Source organism: Macaca mulatta, chromosome 1 (genome assembly GCF_049350105.2).
Source record: "Macaca mulatta isolate MMU2019108-1 chromosome 1, T2T-MMU8v2.0, whole genome shotgun sequence".
In the NCBI taxonomy this organism is placed as follows: domain Eukaryota; kingdom Metazoa; phylum Chordata; class Mammalia; order Primates; family Cercopithecidae; genus Macaca; species Macaca mulatta.
The window spans coordinates 148,432,236-148,451,196 of NC_133406.1; the positions used below are offsets into that span (position 1 = coordinate 148,432,236).

Consider the following 18,961-nt stretch of genomic DNA (forward strand, 5'->3'; position numbering starts at 1 on the left):
CAGGCTCGAGCAGCACTCGGGGCTCATCCATCAGCCGCGGAGGCAAAGGGGGAGGAGAAAGGAGGCGGGAGGCGGGAGGAGGAGTTTCTGGGCGGCCGAGAGCCCCCGGTGGGGCCGGCGGAGGAGCGCCCTTCCCCCCGCGCGCTGATTGCTGTGGCGTCCTGCCCGTCCCCGCCCGCGTGTGTGCGAGGGAGGGCGAGTGCGCCGGGTCGGCCTGATGGGGGTAATCGAGGGTTTCGGGGACGCCGAGCGGCACTTTCCTCTTCCCAGTGAGTGAAGGAGGGCAGTCGGCGGCTCTCGCGCCCCGGCCACTTTCCCTGCGCGATTCCCGGAGCTCCCTGCAGGAGGTGAGAGTCCCCAGCGGGTCCGGATGGCGTAGTTGTGCCGCGGCGCAGCAGCTGCCCGAGCTCGCCGCCGCCGAGCGCTGGGCGGGGAAACTTTCCGCCGCTTTCCTCCAACTTGCCGCGGGTGGATCTCCGCTGGACACACCGCCTCTGAGGTACGTGCCGGCCCAGCCCCACGGCGCTGCAGCCCGCCCGGGCTGTGGGGTCTGCAGGCTGCGCGGTGCCCGTCCGCGCGGCGCGGGCTGCCAGTGCCTACTTCCCGGCCAGGGTCGCTCCAGCTTCTGGGACCTCCGCGCTTGGGAGGGCGGCGCTGGTGGGGGAGTGTTTACGCTCCGGGGAGCGGGCACCGGTGGCCAGCGGTGCGTGGGGAGCGGCCGCACGGGCAGGCAGTGCTCCGGACGATGCGCAGTGCTGGGGAGGAATTGTCCACGCCCGCCCTCACTCTTCCTCTCCGCGGGTCCTTGTGACCCCTGCGGGGCGCGGCGGCCACTTCCCTCCGGACGCGTGACAGCGTCGGTGGGAATGGTTTGTTGTGGGTTCGCAGTCAATTGCCGTGGCCCAGGCTGTGGCTCCCGACTAGTGCACGGACGCGGTTTGCGTTCCCCGCGGACCGCGCCCTCAGGGTGCCTTGCGGGCTGCGCCGCAAGCTGCAACTCGGCCCCCCCACGCAGAGAATGCGCCCCGGTTTATTTTGAAGGCTCTCTTCTGTATTCATTTGGTTAGGATAAACTTGGAAATCTTGGACTGTCGCTAGAAGAATCTGCTTGCAGACTTGATCTTATTAGGGCATTTGCCCCGCTTTGCAGAATCGCATAGTGTCAAGAGCGGACGTGTCAAGCATGAATTACCTTGGCAAAGTAGAACTTAGTGGATTTGGTGTCCTCACAAAAAGCTGGAAGAAGAAAACCGTTCAATTTCCCTAGCTGTGAAGTGGGGATAGTAGTACTTGCCCCGTAAAGTTGCTGTGAGCATCGAATGATTTAATGTGTGTAAGGTGCTACAACAGTGCCTGGCACAGAGTAATTAAGCACTGCACGGAGGTTAGCGCTGCTTGCCGTTAGCCCTGCGGTGGCAGGATAGGAGCGGCGAGGGCAGAGGATAGTAGGAGTGACAGGCTGTGCTGGGGAACCGGGCGTATTCTGAGTTTTACGTCCTTCCGAAGAAGTGAGCGGTTTGGGAGAAGTCTCCACAGGTAGTAAAAACACGTCAAGACCATTTCTTCTTCCTAAATGGTACTCAGACTGCAAACAGTGATTTCAGTGTGAACTCAGTTGTTTCTTTTGGATGATAATAGCAGCTAACGTTTAGTAAGCCCATACTGTGTGCACTTAATCCTCACAGCATCTCTGTGGGAAAAGCACTATTAATGACCTTATTTTACAGATAAGACACTAGAGGTTAAGTTACTTGTCCAAGATCATACACAATTTTCTGTTAGTTCTGACTCCAAAGCTAGCTTTCTCCCTCGAGAGCGGCAAGTGCAGGCCGATTTGTGTGTACATAGATTTGTGTGCATAGCCCCATGCATCTTCTCCCATCTTTCAGCTTTCTATTTGAGCTGAACGCATATCTCTTGAAACACACATAAGGTATCTGTGATGAATTTAGGTGATTTTACATACTTATGAGGGTGCTGAATTAAAGTTCCTCTAACACTGGCCCCAAATAATTATAAATAGAACTCTGACTTATATTAATTAACATGGATTTTTTTTGTGTGTGTGTGACAGAGTCTCGCTCTGTCCCCAGGCTGCAGTGCAGTGGTGCGATCTCGGCTTACTGCAACCTCCACCTCCCGGGTTCAAGAGATTTTTCTGGCTCTGCCTCTCGAGTAGCTGGGACTGCAGGCGCGCACTACCACGCCTGGCTAACTTTTGTATTTTTAGTAGAGATGGCGTTTCACCATGTTGGCCAGGATGGTCTCGATCTCTTGACCTCGTGATCCACCCACCTTGGCCTCCCAAAGTGCTGGGATTACAGGCGTCAGCCACCACGCCTGGCCAACATGGATTTTTATTCTTAATTTCTTTTATTAATTCTCCAGACATTGTTGATCACCATTACTTGGCTTCCTTAGGAAACAGCTTGGGGTTGGCACAGGAGGCAGGGAAATAATTCTTACCCCCTTAAGGGCTATTAACATGAAATTGATTTCATGCCATTGTGTCAGTTAAAGGATGTTGCTCTGTTTCTTGCTGTTCTTTGCTTTTGGCTTTATTTCTGCATTGTTTAGTGTTTCAAGGCTTAAGCTTTTTTTTTTTTTTTTTTTTTGGCCCTTCGGTTTGTCATTTGTCAACTTTAATTTTTCCTGTTTTGATGGAATCTGACCGTTACATGGCAGCTTTGCCTAACAACTGTTGATTCAGCTCATGTTTTTAAATATAAAAAATCACCAACATACTTTTGAACCCCAGCACTTCAAAGGCAACCCCTGGGGAGTTCATTGTTATTTTGAATATTAGTCAATAGGGGGAGCATAACACACTGTTGATTTCTGTAAGGCGCATAAACCCGTTTTTAGAGTATTAAACATATATTTTGAAAAGGGAGGGCAAAATATCTAGCAAAATAACCAAGTTGCTTTTGGAGTTTATAGTGGAGGACTAGATTTAATTTGAACTGATTAAGAATGACCTTGAGGACAGGGCCTGTGTGTTGAATATATGTCAAGAACGCCATGGTGGCTGGACAGATAATAAACACACATACAGTTTTTTTTCAATTTGTTTCCGTAAATGGTGTTTAGGCCAGGCACAGTGGCTCACACCTGTAATTCCAACACTTTGGGAGGCTGAGGTAGGAGGATCACTTGAGCCAAGGAGTTCGAGACCAGCCTGGGCAATATAGTGAGACCCCATCTCTTTAAAAAGTGAAGTTTGAATGTAAACTAATTTTGTGTAGTTTGAATAATATTTCAACTTATCTAGTAGAACTGGAAATCCAGAGGAATTTGTTGTGAATGCTTTGTAATGATCCTCATTTGTCTTTTGTAGAAAACTGGATATAATGAATTTGTTCTCAGGGAGGTTGGTGTGTTCACAATCCTGTCATCATCTTTCATTAACATCTTCTAAGTGCAAGACAATAGGGGATCAGTAATCCTAAATAACAGCAGTTCTATTGCTGTGCATTCCTCAGAGGCTTATGTTAATGTTCAAGTATAGTAATAGTTCAGATGTATCATATTTGATACTAGTATAGGTGTGATGTGTCTATGAATACTCATACCTGTAAATATAAACAATAAGAATAAATATGCTTGGAAAATCAAACTTGACTTTTAAAAAAAGTTTTTGGCTGAGTGCGGTGACTCATGCCTGTAATCCCAGCATGTTGGGAGGCCGAGGCAGGTGGATCACTTGAGGTCAGGAGTTTGAGACCAGCCTGGCCAACATGGCGAAACCCAGTCTCTACAGAAAATACAAAATTTGCCGAGTGTGGTGGTGCACACCTGTAATCCCAGCTACTCCAGAGGCTGAGGTGGGAGGATCCCTTGAGCCCAGGAGGTGGAGGTTTCAGTGAGCTGAGATCGTGCCACTGCATTCCAGCCTGGGAGACAGCGAGGCTCTGTCTCAAAAAAAAAAAAAAAGGTTTTTAAGTTTTGTCTGTAGTTTTGTAGGCCAGTTTCCTTTCTTGTTTCTTGCGTATTATGTAGGTTTTTTTTTTTTTTTTTGAGACAGAGTCTCACTGTGTCACCCAGGCTGGAGTGCAATGGAGCAATCTTGGCTCACTGCAACCTCTGCCTCCTGGGTTCACGCCATTCTCCTGCCTCAGCCTCTCGAGTAGCTGGGACTACAGGCACCTGCCACCACGCCCAGCTCATTTCTTGTATTTTTAGTAGAGATGGGGTTTCACCGTGTTATCCAGGATGGTCTTGATTTCCTGACCTCATGATCCACCCGCCCCGGCCTCCCAAAGTGCTGGGATTATAGGTGTGAGCCACTGTGCCCGGCCCCGTATTATGTAGTATTGATTTACCTTTATTACATTTACCACGTTAGGGTCCCATGGATCCTATTTTAAAATAACTTTCAAAATTAGTCTAGTCCCTTCTTTTTAAATCTTAGCATTGCACTTACACTACAGAGTAGCATTTATTTAGGATCTCATTTAGTCTTCTATGCTTTGCTCTAGTTTACTCAAGTAATTCAACAAACACTTATAACCTCCTACTCCCTACTAGGCTTATGGTTCCTGGTCTTGGAGCTTGGCAAATTAATTGTCCTTATTCAGTGCTCTGACAGCTGGGGGGCCAAAATGCCTTCAGGTTGCTTAGGGGTTTCTTACAGAAAGCCTTTCGTTTGCTTGAAGGAAAGTGTTGCTCCATTCTTTTTTTTTTTCTTTTTTCCCTTCTTTTTAAGACTCAGAGGAATTAATTTTTCTCTCTTGCATGCAAACTTGGTTGTGACTTGTGAAAGTCAGGTGAGTGCTTGTTTTTCTGAGGGCAGAATCGGAGCCTAAGAGCCCAGGGAACTCAACTGTCCTTTGAGTTTTAAGAAGGTGATCACTGCTGACTTCTTTAGTATATAAGTGATGACCAATTTCCTGGGTTCAAAAATCTGTGAAAGGACCTGACTTTACATTTTAAGATTAACAGACAGAACAGTTAGAGCTTAGACAGTGGCTGTGTAAGTAGTAACTTTGCTGAAATATTTTGCCTGGATGATTCTGCTCTGTGGTCATTTTGAATTACCCCTGTTCTTGATAATTCATTTTGAAATGTATTTTTTGTGGTGCTTTCATTGCTGTTGGTTAAAAATTGTAATTGTCAGATTTATTTTTTATTTTTATTTATATACTTATTCATATAAAAATATATATAAATATATGTAAAATCTTACATATATAAAATCTAATATATAATCTAAAAATATGTATAATATATTTTATATATGTATATTTTGAGACAGAGTCTCACTGTGTTGCCCAGGCTGGTCTCGAACTCCTGGGCTCAAGTGATCCTCCTGCCTCATCTTCTCAAATTGTTGGGATTACAGGCATGAGCCACTGCTCCTGGCTGTCAGATTTATTAGCTACTAAAGGACAGTCTTCTTTTTCAGTCTTAACAGTTATTTAAAAGTGATTTTATTGCCATTTCCATCAGTCTACTGGAGCATTTTTCTTATATTTTTAAACTTATTTAAAACAATTGTAAATTTTAAAAATGTTAACTTTTTTGAAATTTGCATAACTTGAGTTAGATAAATGTTTTTAGGGACCTTTAATGTAAAAGCAATCTTGTATTGCCACTAGGAATATAAACAATTTGGAATTTAACAGTGAATCTAGGTTATATGAAAAGCTAACCTTTAACACATAACAGTGAGCCTTCAGCAGATTGAGTGAGGGCATTTCTGTAGGAAGAAAATTAAGTGTACCAACAGCCATAGCAGTAATTTCTGTGGTTCTACATCTTCAGAGTAACACTTGGAATGATAGCATTGTTTCTTTGCAGCATTTCATAAAACACAAGCTGTTGCTAATTTGTTCAGTTTCTAGTCAAGCTGAAATAAATCAACACAGCTTGGAAGGGACTTACAAGAAGGATCTGGGTTCATTTCCTGGGCTCTGTCCATTTCTAGATTTCTTATTTTATATCTTTTGAAATAGTACATTTGTTTGTTAACTGACATTGAGCTTTATTTTCTCTGCTTGCAAAGTCCTTGCTTAAGAATCAGCACAAATTTCCAAGCATTCTTCCTCCCCTCTTGAATAATGATTTTGATGTCTTGCTCTCTCAACCAAAATGTGTTTTTGAAACAACATTAATATAAATTCTGCATGAAGCTACTCTCATTTGGAACTTATTCTTCATTTTTTATTCTTCAGTTTTTCAGGCCAAAGATGAAGACTTAATAGGCTGACAACTGCTTATGAGGGATAGAGACCATATTTAAAACAGAAGGTCTGGAACAAGAGCCCCAGAATGATGCCTTCAGGCCATCCTAATGTGCCCTGCTGAAGATAATTTTTTTGGTGTGGAGGGGGGCAGGACAGGGAGCTGAATGTCTGGTTTTTGTGCTGGTGTTTCTGTTATGTTGAAATCTTCTTCCAGCCTGGGAAGAGGATTTAGTTATATGTAGAGCCTGGCAAAGTTGATTTTTAGACTTAGATTTTAATGGTTTTTTTTTTTTTTTTGACAGAGTCTTGCTCTGTCGCTGAGGCTGGAGCGCAGTGGTGTGATCTTGGCTCACTGCAAGCTCTGCTTCCTGTGTTCAAGCGATTATTGTGCCTCAGCCTCCCAAGTAACTGGGATTACAGGCGGGGGCCACCCCTCTGGCTAATTTTTGTATTTTTAGTAGAGACAGGGTTTTGTCATGTTGTCCAGGCTGGTCTCAAACTTCTGGCCTCAAGTGATCTGCCCTGCCTCGACCTCCCAAGGTGCAGGGTTTACAGGTGTGAGCCACCACGCCCACAAGCCGACTTTAATGTTACACTGTTGCCAAGATAATAATTTAGAATTAAGTCTGAAATGTTAGCTCTATCGTTACTTAAAAAAATGGTTATAAAGAAGCGTATACTCTCTGGACATTGGACTCTTAGTGAAAGGGGCCTTTGGAGTTGGGTGCTGTTTGCAGGAGGATGAAACACCTGCTTTTCTGTCCTTCCAGGCATATAATTCATTTCTCTGGTATATGCCGAAGGTCAGGTTTTTTGTGTAAAATTGCTGATGGATCATTTGTAAAAACACATTTAAGTTGATTAGTCCTTGAAAAATGATCTTTAGAAAACAGTCTTTACAGATACTAGTCCTTGAGCTTTCCTGTGGATCAGATTGCCTTGGGCGAAGGTCTGCAGTTTCACAGGCATGACTCACTACCTTTCATAGGTGAGAACATCACATGGGCCAGGTGGAGGGTCTAGTAGGACTCCGGATTTCTTTTTAAATTTGTATCATACTATTTTGCTAATGGAAACTTGACGAATACTTAAATCCATCTGGCAAGTGAAAAGGGTCCCTTTTGGGAGTATTCGTTTTGTTAGCATTTTTAGTGATTTATTGTTTTGACAGTGTGATATTGGTCCTTGGATGCAAAAATACTCTGGAGACTATTTGGAAATTTCATTTTATAATTAACTAACTGTGTGATAATTGCTGGAGCATAATGTGGCTTTTTTTTTCCTTTTCTTTCTTGGAAGGTTATTTGAGGTGAAAAACTTAGATTCTAATCACAAAGCCTTGTGTTCATGTGGTACCCTGAGTACTTTTGTAAGATACTCACTGTGTTACTGTGAGTTATCTCTTTTATGGTTTTTTCTTTAAAACAAAACTCTTCTGACTCCCCATAAAGAATAAGTATCTCATTTTGTTAATTTAGATTTTGTGCAGTTGGCTGGCAAATTAAATTTAACTTTGAGGGAAAGCACCATTGACTCATTACATACATTTTGCATCATTGCAGTATAAGGTCTTCCCTATGTGTGTGGGAGAAGTTTCTGATCTAAATGGGCATGTTTCCTATTGCTGGTCTATCTTTTTGCCAAAACCTTTCTGAATAGACATTCCTATTCATTTTCTTATTTTCGAGACTTTAGAGAGATTGTTACTTGGTATGTATTCGTGATAAATTATCTGAATCCTGAAAAAAAACACTTAGGCCAACAACCCATTTTGTAAAGACACTTGTCTTTGAGCTTTTAAGCTGTCATACTCATTATTCATTACAATAGCTGTACAGCCATTGGATGTATCATGTTTTTTTGACACAGGAGCTAGGGGAAGGATGACCTACTAGTTGCATTTCACATTTTTCCATATTTATATCTTTTTTCAATTTGTGGCATCTTTATTTCATTGTTAGAGTGGTTGTTCTCTAAGATGTTCCAGGTTTTAATTTCATTCACTGTGTGGGCTAAATAAGGAGCTTTCCTGTAGAACCAATTCTTCTAAATTCCTGAAAATGTCAATTAAAAATTAGCCAGGCGTGGTGGTGTGCGCTTGTAGCTTCTCAGAAGGCTGAGGCAGGAGGATTGCTTGAGCCAGGAGGTTCGAGGCTGCAGTGAGTCTTGGTCATACTACTGCACTCCAGCCTGGTGACACAGTGAGACCTTGTCCCTGTCCCCACCAAAAAGAAAAAAAAAGAAAATATGAAGAAAAAAGAAAATGCTTCCAAAAGGCATCCCATCTAGATACCATGCTGGTGAGGGCTTTTGGTCATGTTTGGGTGGGAGATAGCTGAACACAGAGCAGGATTTCAATGGGTAGGGAGGCTAGGAAAAGGAGGGGAGTGTCTAATTTGTTGGGAGAAAATCCACTTTTGCATAATAATAAGGGATTTAAGTGTTTTCTTTGGAGTTAATATATATTTCAAGTAGGTAGATAGGTAAGATGTTTGCAAAAGAAATTTTGCTAAGGTTGAGGTTCTGTAGTTGGCAACTCTTGTAACCCTGAAGATCCTGTTCTCTAAAGCCAGGAAAAAGTAGTCTGTTTCCAATTATGTATCACAAAAAATAGTGAAATTAAGCCAAGAAAAATGATCATTTGGGAGTTGGATTGCTTTTTTTGTAGAGGGTAAAGGAGAAAGGACTGTAGACACACATTTTAAAGAATCTGCTAGTTTTTCTGTTGGCTTTCAGATTTTTCTCAAATGCTCTGTATTGGAAATTAAGAATAATTTTAGGATTAAAGGCTTTTTCCTCCTTCGGCTTCTTTTCGTTTCTCAGAGAGCAAACAGAAGAACATTTAGGCAGTTTTTGCTGACATGAAGGGGTTTGGGTCCAGTGTTCCGGGACCCAGCTTGTTTTTGGTAAAGCCTTTTCCTGCCTAAATGGTCCCAGGTTATGGGCTCACAGCATCATGCCTGGTAGTGGTGCTATGGTTTTTGTTATGTGATTTTTTTTTTTTACCATGCTTTGAACTGAAATGTAGTCCCTGCTGCCTAGCATTATTCTGCTGGAGGAGAAAATTAGGGATGTTAGTGTGAGAAAGGTATGGAGGTGCGAAGCCTAGCATTTGGATGATGTGTGGGTGAATCTATTGTCCTCAGCACTTGTCAGAAGCCAACTAGCCTTTCCGGATGCCTACTGCTAGTTTCAGGATTAGTGGTCCTGTGAGACCTAGGTGTTAACTAAGAAATCTCCTTTCCACCACCAGAAGATCAGCCCCGGCAGGTCTTAGTTCCTGTTTCTCATACCTTACACCTCTACAGAGTGTTGAATAAGACTTTCCTGATGCTACATAATCTTTGATAACTCTTAGTCTTGTCACTGAGGCTAATGTGTTTTAGCTCTTGGTGCTTTTCTTCTCACCTCCCATTTACTCTCCTGCCTGCTGCTGGCTCCCACGCCCACCACACCCCCATGAGGTGCTAGAAGAGGTGCGAAGTGCAGAGTGCAAAGTTGCATTTGCTGCTTTACTTTCCTTTTTCCCCCATTTTTTTTTCTTGGTTGCCCTGAAATGAGTTCTCCTGGTTTTCCTCTTATGTTCCAGATGTCTCTTCAGTCTTCCATTTCGTTCCTTTTTTTTTTTTTTTAAATTTATTTATTTATTTATTTTTTTTGAGACGGAGTCTCACGCTGTTGCCCAGGCTGGAGTGCAGTGGCGCGATCTCGGCTCACTGCAATCTCTGCCTCACGGGTTCAAGCAATTCTCCTGCCTCAGCTGCATACTCCCACCCCCCGAGTAGCTGGGATTACAGGCGTGCACCACCACGCCCAGCTACTTTTTGTATTGTTAGTAGAGACAAGGTTTCGCCATGTTGGCCAGGCTGGTCTTGAACTCCTGACCTCAGGTGCTCTACCTGCCTCAGCCTCCCAAAATGCTGGGATTACAGACGTGAGCCACAGTGCCCGGCCCAGTCTTCCTTTTGAATGCTTGATCCCTATGGGTTGACATTTTCCAAGGTTCCATTTTCCTTTCCTCCCCTCTCCTTCCCTCCCTTCCTCTTTTCTTTTTCTTGTCTTTTCAGTCTACATTGAGTTGCTCATATTTCTGTGCTTCAATATCAACAGCTCCCAGTTTTTTCACACCCATATTTCCAACAGCCTCTCAGACAGTGCCATCTGGTTTTTCTGTAGGTTTTTCTATTACAGTCCAAAAGCCACCATATTACTTCTCTGTGGTCCATAGTCTCCACAGTGTCACCTTCTGTATTTCCCATGTCCCTTCTTCTCTGTGGGGGTTCTTGCTTACTCTTCCAGGCTCTCACTGCTGCCAGCTCCTCTGGTGGGGCTTCATGTGGCTCCTCCTGGCAGGTGCTTCTCTTGCTGACTCATGAGAATGTTTTTTTCTTGCTTCGGCAGATTCCCTAGAGCAGGATCGAGTCTTACCATCTTGGTATCCTAGGTGTGTAGCATGGGCCTGGTTTATAGATATATTGAAAAATGGAATTCTTCATTTCAGCCCACTTCAGTTATGACTTTGGGGAAAGATCAGGCTTACAGTTGATATAAATTATAGCTATAGAAAAGACACAGGAAATCAACTCAGAATCATAGAGTTTAGGGTTAGAGTGGGGCTTAGAATAATCTTCCTTAAGTTTCTCTAAAGATGAGAACAACCAGAGAACGGTGTTCCCCTCCCTGCCCTTCTGCAGCCTGGTTCCCACCCAATAGCCAGAACGATTGTGATAAACCCTAAGTCAGATTCCTTCATTCCCTTGCTTAAGACACTCTAGGCTGGGAGCAGTGGCTCACGCCTGTAATCCCAGCACTTTGGGAGACTGAGGCAGGCGGATCACAAAGTCAGGAGTTTGAGACCAGCCTGGCCAGCATGGTGAAACCCCATCTCTACCAAAAATACAAAAAATTAGCCTGGCATGGTGGCACGTGCCTGTAATCCCAGCTACTCGGGAGGCTGAGGCAGGAGAATCGCTTGAACCCAGGAGGTGGAGGTTGCAGTGAGCCGAGATTGCACCTGCACTCCAGCCTGGTGACAGAGCCAGACTCCGTCTCAAAACAAAACAAAACAAAAAACACTCTACTGTTTATTCTTGCCTTTCTCAGAATAAAAGCCAAAATTCTCACAGTGATCTGTAAAGCCCTGCACAACGAGCCCACCACTCTCATGCTGGTGACCCAGTTGACTTCCCTCTTGTGCTCTCTAGGCTGCTTACTCTGCTCCAGCAGCCACGCCTGATTGTTGGCCCCTGAGCACGCCAGATACGCTCTGTCTCAGGGCCTTTGCACGTGCTGTTTCCTTTGCTTGGAATGTTTTTCCCCAAATAGGTACAGAATTCGCTTTTGTTAGGTCCTTATTCAAAACAGACAAACCAAAACCTCACACACATACTTTGTCTCTCCCTTTTCTGCTTTGTCTTCTTAGCATTGGTCTGTATGTAATATATAATTATGTATCTTGTTTATAGTCTGTTTCCTCTAGCTAGAATGAAAGCTCCATCAGGGCAGGGATTTTTATGTTTTGTTCTCTGTTGAATACCCACACCTGGAACAGTCCTGGCATGAAGCAGGCACTTGATAAACATTATTAAATTAATAAATGAATGAGAAGCATCATTTTATGACTTTTTTTTTGGGGGGGGGCAGGGTCTCACTCTGTCACCCAGGCTGGAGTGCAGTGGCACAATCTTGGCGCACTGCAACCTCTGCCTCCTTGGGTTCAAGCCATTCTCCTGCCTCAGCCTCCCAAGTAGCTGGGATTACAGGCACATGCCACCATGCCCAGCTAATTTTTTTTTGTATTTTTGGTAGAGACGGAGTTTCACCATGTTGGCCAGGCTGGTCTTGAACTCCTGATCTCAAGTGATTCTCCTGCCTTGGTCTCCCAAAGTGCTAGGATTACAGGCGTGAGCCACAGCGCCCAGTCCATTTTATGGATTTCTTATAGCCCCAGTTATAGGTGCACTCAGGGCATTAAAAAGGGAAAATTGGGCCAGGCATGGTGGCTCAGGCCTGTAATCCCAACACTTTTGGAGACTGAGGACAGGAGTTCGAGACCAGCCTGGCCAGCATGGTAAAAACCCGTCTTTACTAAAAAAATACAAAAATTAGCTGGGCTTGGTGGCAGGCACCTGTAATCCCAGCTACTCGGGAGGCAGAGGCAGGAGAATTGCTTGAACCTGGGAGGCGGAGGTTGCAGTGATCTGAGATAGTGCCACTGCACTGCAGCCTGGGAAACAGAGTCCCTGCTTACAGGGACTGTAGTTGAGGTGGGAGAATAGCTTGAGCCAAGGAGTTTGAGGCTGCAGTGAGCTATGATCAAGCCCCTGCACACCAGCCTGAGTGACAGAGTGAAACCCTATCCCCCTCTCCCACCACCCCCTCAAAAAAAGAGAAAACCATCAGATCTCGGGGAAGGAGAATCTGATTTTTAAAAAACCTCATTTAAGACTCGTTGGACTAGAACACTGACCTCTTTTTCATTGTCTGACTCGAAGCAGCACCCGTGGGTCCCCCCATCCTTACAAGTGGTTTGGGAAGACTCCCATTTTATGTCTAACAGGCATGGGCTTGCTGAGGTTTCTCTCTGCCTGTGGTTTGCCCTTTAACCTAGCAGGCTACAAAGATGAAAAGCAAACACAACATTAAAGAAAAGAGCTAGGGAAGAGGGCAGGGGGAAACAGGGCAGAATTTCCTTGCAGCCCTGACATCTTGCCTTGTTTCTGTGCCCATCCCCTTGTCTGGTCACACAGTCCCGTCCAGAGCTGCCTTGCTTGGGGGCTATGTTCTGTCTTGAGACTTTTAGGCCAGATGACTCTTGAGGAGTTTTGCTTTGATGTTCTAATTTCTTTGAAAACAAATCTTAATTTTAGGCAAAAAGGACATTGGAGAATGGATTATTTAAAATTAAATTACCATCTTTTGAAGTGAAGTTTTAACCCTTCTCAAGATAAGGGGTTGTCACTGAAATTTCTGCTTGCTTCTGCTGGTGGTGCTAGTGGGAAGTCAGGATTGGCAGGACCCCGTCTTGTGAAACCAATACCTTAAATCCACGGGGTAATAAATTCAGCTCTGAAGAAGTGTCAGACTCTTGTGGGTAGGGATTATGTGGAATGGAGTACATAATTTGTATTAGTGTAATAGTAAAGTTAGAGGAATTTGCCTCCTGCTCTTATTGAGATAACATCGGCATGGTTCCTACAGGGATAGGAAGCCCAGCCAAGAAAGTCAAAGGCTTAGGAGGAAGCTATTGGCCATGTACAAAGCCTGCAGTGTCATTCACCCTGGGATTCAAAGCTACCACATTGAAAATAAATTGTCTGGAATGGAACTGAGTTATCAGTGAGTAGTTAAAAATAATCATAGCTACCATTTCCTGAATTTCTAACAACATACTAGGGAGTAACTGCTTTATTTATTAATTTAATCATCATAACAACCCCATGAAGGAGATAGAATCATTATCTCTACTTTACAGATCAGGCGTGGAACTTTAAGTAAGTTGCCCAAAATTATATTGCTTAGAAAAGTCAGGTGGGGGATTTGAACTCAGGTAGGCTGTGGGAGCCCCACACTTTCCACTATGCTATACTGTAGTCTGCTTCTAGGACAAACCAAGCATGCTCTTACCTCAGGACCTTTGCATTCGCTATTCCCACTGCCTGGGAGGTTTTTCCTTTAGATTTTGTTGTAGCTTTGTCTCTTACCTCTGTGCTTAAATGTTACCTTGTCTGGGAGGCCCTCTTTGACCACCCTGTCTAAAATAGCATCCCTCCTGTCATCACTCTCTCTCCTTAACCTGCTTTATTTTCCTTTCCTAGGTCTTATCAGGCCTTGACATATTATTTGTTTGTTGTCTGTCTGTCCCTACCTTTAGAAGGTAAACTGTGTGAAAACAGGGTGTGTTTAATTTGCTGCTATGTGCCCACCTCCCTGAACAGTGCCCAAGACAGGGTAGGTGCTAATAAATGTTTGTTGAGTGAATGAATGAAGTCAACTAAAACTGCTGATCAAGGCCTGCCACCCTGGTTTCAGAACAAAATAATTTGTCCCTTGTGTCAGATCTCGTCAGACTACCCACCACCAGAAAGTGAGAGTCCATGCAGGGCCTGGTTGATATCTACAGTGGCTTAGTAATAGGCACAGTCCCTATCTTTTTTTTGTAAGTCAGCTGTTTCTGGAGGATTCCCTGTTTGTAGTGGTTAAGAGCATGGGCGTGGAATTACACAGACCTGGACTTAAGTCCTGGTGCCAGGATTTATAAGCTGGTGACTTCGGGTTGCTTAGCATGGTTTTTTTTTTTTTTTTTTTTTTTTTTTGGTGACAGAGCAGAGTCCCACTCTCTCTGTTGCCTAGGCTGGAGTGCAGTGGTGCCATTGTAGCTCCCTTGCAGCCTTAAACGTCTGGGCTCAAGTGATCCCCCTGCCTCAGCCTTCCAAGTAGCTAGGAATATAAGCATGCGCCACCATGCCTGGCTAATATTTGTGATTGTATTTATTTGTATTTTTTTTTTTTGAGAAACTCATGATATTCAAATTATTTTAATTTTTTCTATGTTTCCCAGGCTGGTTGTGAACTCCTGGCTTCAAGTGAGCCTTTGGCCTCTGCCTCCCAAAGTGCTGGGATTATAGGTGTGAGCCACTGTACCCAGCCTTGCTTAGCATCTTGAAGCCTCACTTTTCTCACTACAAAATGGAGTAAAGGGCATCTCTCTCCTTGGGTTGTTGATAGGATTAAATGAGAAATTGTGATATACATGATAGGTGTTCAATAGGTGATAGCTGAGACATTCTGTGGGTTCAGAAGAAAGCAGAGATGTCAGCTTCTGACAGGAAGGGGAATAAAGTATAGACACTTGATCAACCACAGAATAATTACAAAGCAGCATGTGGACAAGTCTTGGCTTTGCAACTAAGTAGCTGTGTAAAGCTGGGCCAGTTGTTGAGCCTTTCTAATTTTTGGTTTGCTAATCTGTAAAATTAAAGGGTCGGAGTAGATACTACCTATTTCTAGCATTCCAAGTTGGCTCTGACTAGAAGATAATGTGGAACGAATTATATACAAAATGTTAAGTGACAGAATGTTCACAGTAGGATGGGATTAATCAGAAGTCCCTTTTAGAATGAGGTGAGGACCATCAGTAGAGTTCTTAGACTTTGAGAAATAGCATAAAAATGGCAGATTGTGATACAATGGGCAGATCTGACAAAATTCAGGTTTTATGTGTGCTTACATTGTTGGGAAGATACTGCATTTAAATAATTTTTGTTTACATAAGTTATATATTAAAATAGCTAATGTAGTATTAATATTCTATTTATTCTTATGTTGTCAAGTTGAATATTTTTCTTGGATAACACTTTCCCGTTTTGTGAAGTTATTCCTGCTAGCCTTTACATAATTATGCATTTCAGATTTCTACAAGTGTGTTTGAAGTCTCATTTTCTAGAAGGGATTCAGGATTATTAGTCCATGTAATGACAATTATAGTATGATATAGAATAGAAGATTTTCTTATTTAATTTCTTCATATTAGAGATGAAGGAAGTAGGACCCAGAAGGTCTGAGCTGGTAAAACATGCTGATGGTTGCACTCCTGCCTCCTTTTCCTTTGAGGATGCCTGAGGTTCTTGTGCACAACTCTTATTTGTTATCGAGAAATGTTCTAATAACTTATCCTGCTGTACTATTTTTTCTGTTTTCTTTTTTTTTTTTTTTGAGACAGTCTTGCTTTGTAGCCCAAGCCGGAGTGCAGTGGCGCGATCTCGGCTCACTGCAAGCTCCGCCTCCCGGGTTCACGCCATTCTCCTGCCTCAGCCTCCTGAGTAGCTGGAACTACAGGCGCCCGCCACAGCGCCCGGCTAATATTTTGTATTTTTAGTAGAGATGGGGTTTCACCGTGTTAGCCAGGATGGTCTCGATCTCCTGACCTTGTGATCCGCCCATCTCGGTCTCCCAAAGTGCTGGGATTACAGGCGTGAGCCACCGTGCCTGGCAGTTTTCTTTTTCTCTTTGAGACAGAGTCTTGCTCTGTTGCCCAGGCTGGAATACAGTGGCATGATCTCAGCTCACTGTAACCTCTACCTGCCGAGTTTAAGTGGTTCTCCTGCTTCAGCCTCCCGAATAGCTGAGATTACAGGCATGTGCCACTACACCCAGCTAATTTTTGTATTTCTTGTAGAGATGTGATTTCACCATGTTGGTCAGGTTGGTCTGGAACTCCTGACCTCAAGTTATCTGCCCACCTTGGCCTAACAAAGTGCTGGGATTGCAGGTGTGAGCTACAGCTCCTGGCCTGTACTATTTTTATTGTAGTATACACAGTAGTTTTTTATACCTGTAGTCCACTGTGGTACCTTCATTAGATGCCCACTGTCAGCCAAGTGTAGGTAGACTATGATCTGCCTTGCTGGAATTAAGACAGTGGGAAAGCCGTACCTGGAAGGAAATAATTACATAATAATTACAACCTGAAGGGTTGGAGGGTTGGATTGTACTGCGTTCTAGGTGTCCAAGTTTAACTTGGTCCAAGGGAATCAGAGGAGGCTTTCTTAAAGAAGTAAGGCTTATGCTGAGACCTGAAGATATTAGAAAGTGACCATCCTAGGGACCATGGAGGGATGTTGAGTTCTGATATAGTGAACATCACTTTTGGAAGGTGAGGACTTGGCCCTTTTGTGGGACTGAATTGACACTAGTGTGGCTGGAGCGTGCAGAAGATGAGCTTGGACTAACTAGACGATGGTTGGTGGCCATGTGAAGTTTTGCTGTTTATCTCGACAGCAGTGGGCAACCGTTGAAGAGTTTTAATTCTTAGTGTTTCACATGCCTGGGCTGTAAACCACCACACCCGGCGCACTTTTAAATTTTTTGTAGAGACAGCTTTTCACTATGTTGTCCAGGCTATCGAAAGCTTTTTTCAATGGCCACGTGCTTGCTAGGGCCTGAGGGAGGATGACTGTTGTCCTGAGAATATTCTGATATGCTGAATTTTGCTTGAATAATTACAGCTTTATGATTTAAACCTTTCTGAGGACAGCTGATTCCTCACTCTAGGTAGCTTGGCTGGTTTGGTGGCAGTGCCAGATTGAGTTCCATAGCCCCCAGCCAAACCCCTGCGGCTAACTGGGAATCATCAGATAGAATCGAGAAGGACCCTGCAGCCCGATCCCTGTAACTTATACTGGAAATGTTGAGGCAGTGGCTTCACCCCCATTTGAACAGTTTGCTACATTATGAGTATCTTTAGAACCCGTACCTTGTATGGAATTTGGAATCATTATTTTTTGGTGATGGAGGGAATTTTTGAAATTCTAGATGATGAAGTCTAATCTCCAAAATAATACAAAATTTGCTATAAACAACTTTCTGTTGCCTTGCTACTAGTAGTTTGCTTATTTTCTTTTTGAAAGTCTAGGTATATTTTAACCATAAAAGTACCAATGACTATTATTTGTTTAAAATAGACTGTGTGGGGCCAGGTGCAGTGGCTCACACCTGTAATCCTAGCACATTGGGAGGCTGAGGTAGGTGGGTCACCTGAGGTCAGGAGTTTGAGACCAGCCTGGCCAACATGGTGAAACCCTGTCTCTACTAAAAATACAAAAATTAGCCAGGCGAGGTGGTGCATGCCTGTAATCCCAGCTACTTGGGAGGCTGAGGCAAGAGAATTGCTTGAACCCAAAGGCAGAGGTTGCAGTGAGCTGAGATTGCGCCATTGTACTCCAGCCTAGGCGACCGAGTGAGACTCCATCTCAAAAAAATAAATAAATAAATAAAATAAAATAAAATAGACTGTGTGGGCCATGTATTGTTTTAGGTACCATGCCTAATATTCTGTCTCATATATTATAATCAAAATATTGCTACCATTTTACAGATGAGGGAGTGGTAGGGGCTAAATGACTTGTTCAATGTAACACAGCTGGGTAAGCCAGGGTTTGAACCCCCAAATATAGTTCTTTATTGTAGCTTAAAAGCAGACACCCTTATAAATGAAAAGCTACAGAAACCTTTGGACGCAAAAATCTTAAATATGAAAAGGTGGTTCTTAGAGTATTGCAAGGGTGGGTGAAAAAGCCATCCTGGTTTGTGAGTTTGAATAAAACATGGTCTTTTCCAATTTTGTGAAATGTATCAACACCCACCCTCCCCTTTTCCTGTATTTTGCTTGGGAGTGAGGTGTGTTGTGCTTGGGATAGATGGAAGGGCTTTTAAGGACGGACTGAAGTTCAGCCCCAAGGAAACCAAGGCTGCTGGGGCCAGATCTGTTGATCATGCTCCCAGCCAGGAATGAGGGTGGGCCTGCTTTGGAGGGACAGCCCACCTCGCCTCTGAAGGCAGCCGGCACAGAACAGGTAGAGTGGAGTCAGGCTTCTCTGCTTTCCTCGTACCCTCTGTGCCTACTGCCTCCCCCGTGCCTACGGCCTCCCCTGTGCCTACCAGTACAGGTAGTTCCAGAGTAATCTTCCTCCTTTCTTTTCCTGCCACTGGCAGCCACAGAATGTTGGGACTTTAATCTGACACCTCAGGATAATAAATCTCTTTGGTAGAAACAGCTTGCTAATGATAAATGATAGTTTTAATACTGTACGTGCACAGTCTCATTTGATTCTTGCAACAACCCTGTGATGTAGGTAAATTTCGTCTGTTACAATCTTTACGAAGGAGGAAACTGAGGCTCCATTCTGATCTAAACCTCCATCCTTTCTTGTCTGACATGCTGTGAGAATCTCAACTGATTGTCCAGGCGCTCTGGCCTCACTTCAGTCTGTTCTCTG

General features: G+C 43.8%; 1 protein-coding gene across 2 annotated transcripts in view; it reads left to right on the forward strand.

The window, feature by feature from the left end:
- Positions 1 to 251: 251 nt before the first annotated feature.
- TGFBR3 (transforming growth factor beta receptor 3) overlaps positions 252 to 18,961 on the forward strand; it is a 206,181-nt gene continuing 187,471 nt past the window's right edge. For both annotated transcript variants that reach the window (XM_001098281.4, XM_015144723.3), the window contains exon 1: positions 252 to 499. The gene's annotated coding sequence lies outside the window, so the exon portion shown is untranslated. The remainder of the gene's footprint in view (positions 500 to 18,961) is intronic.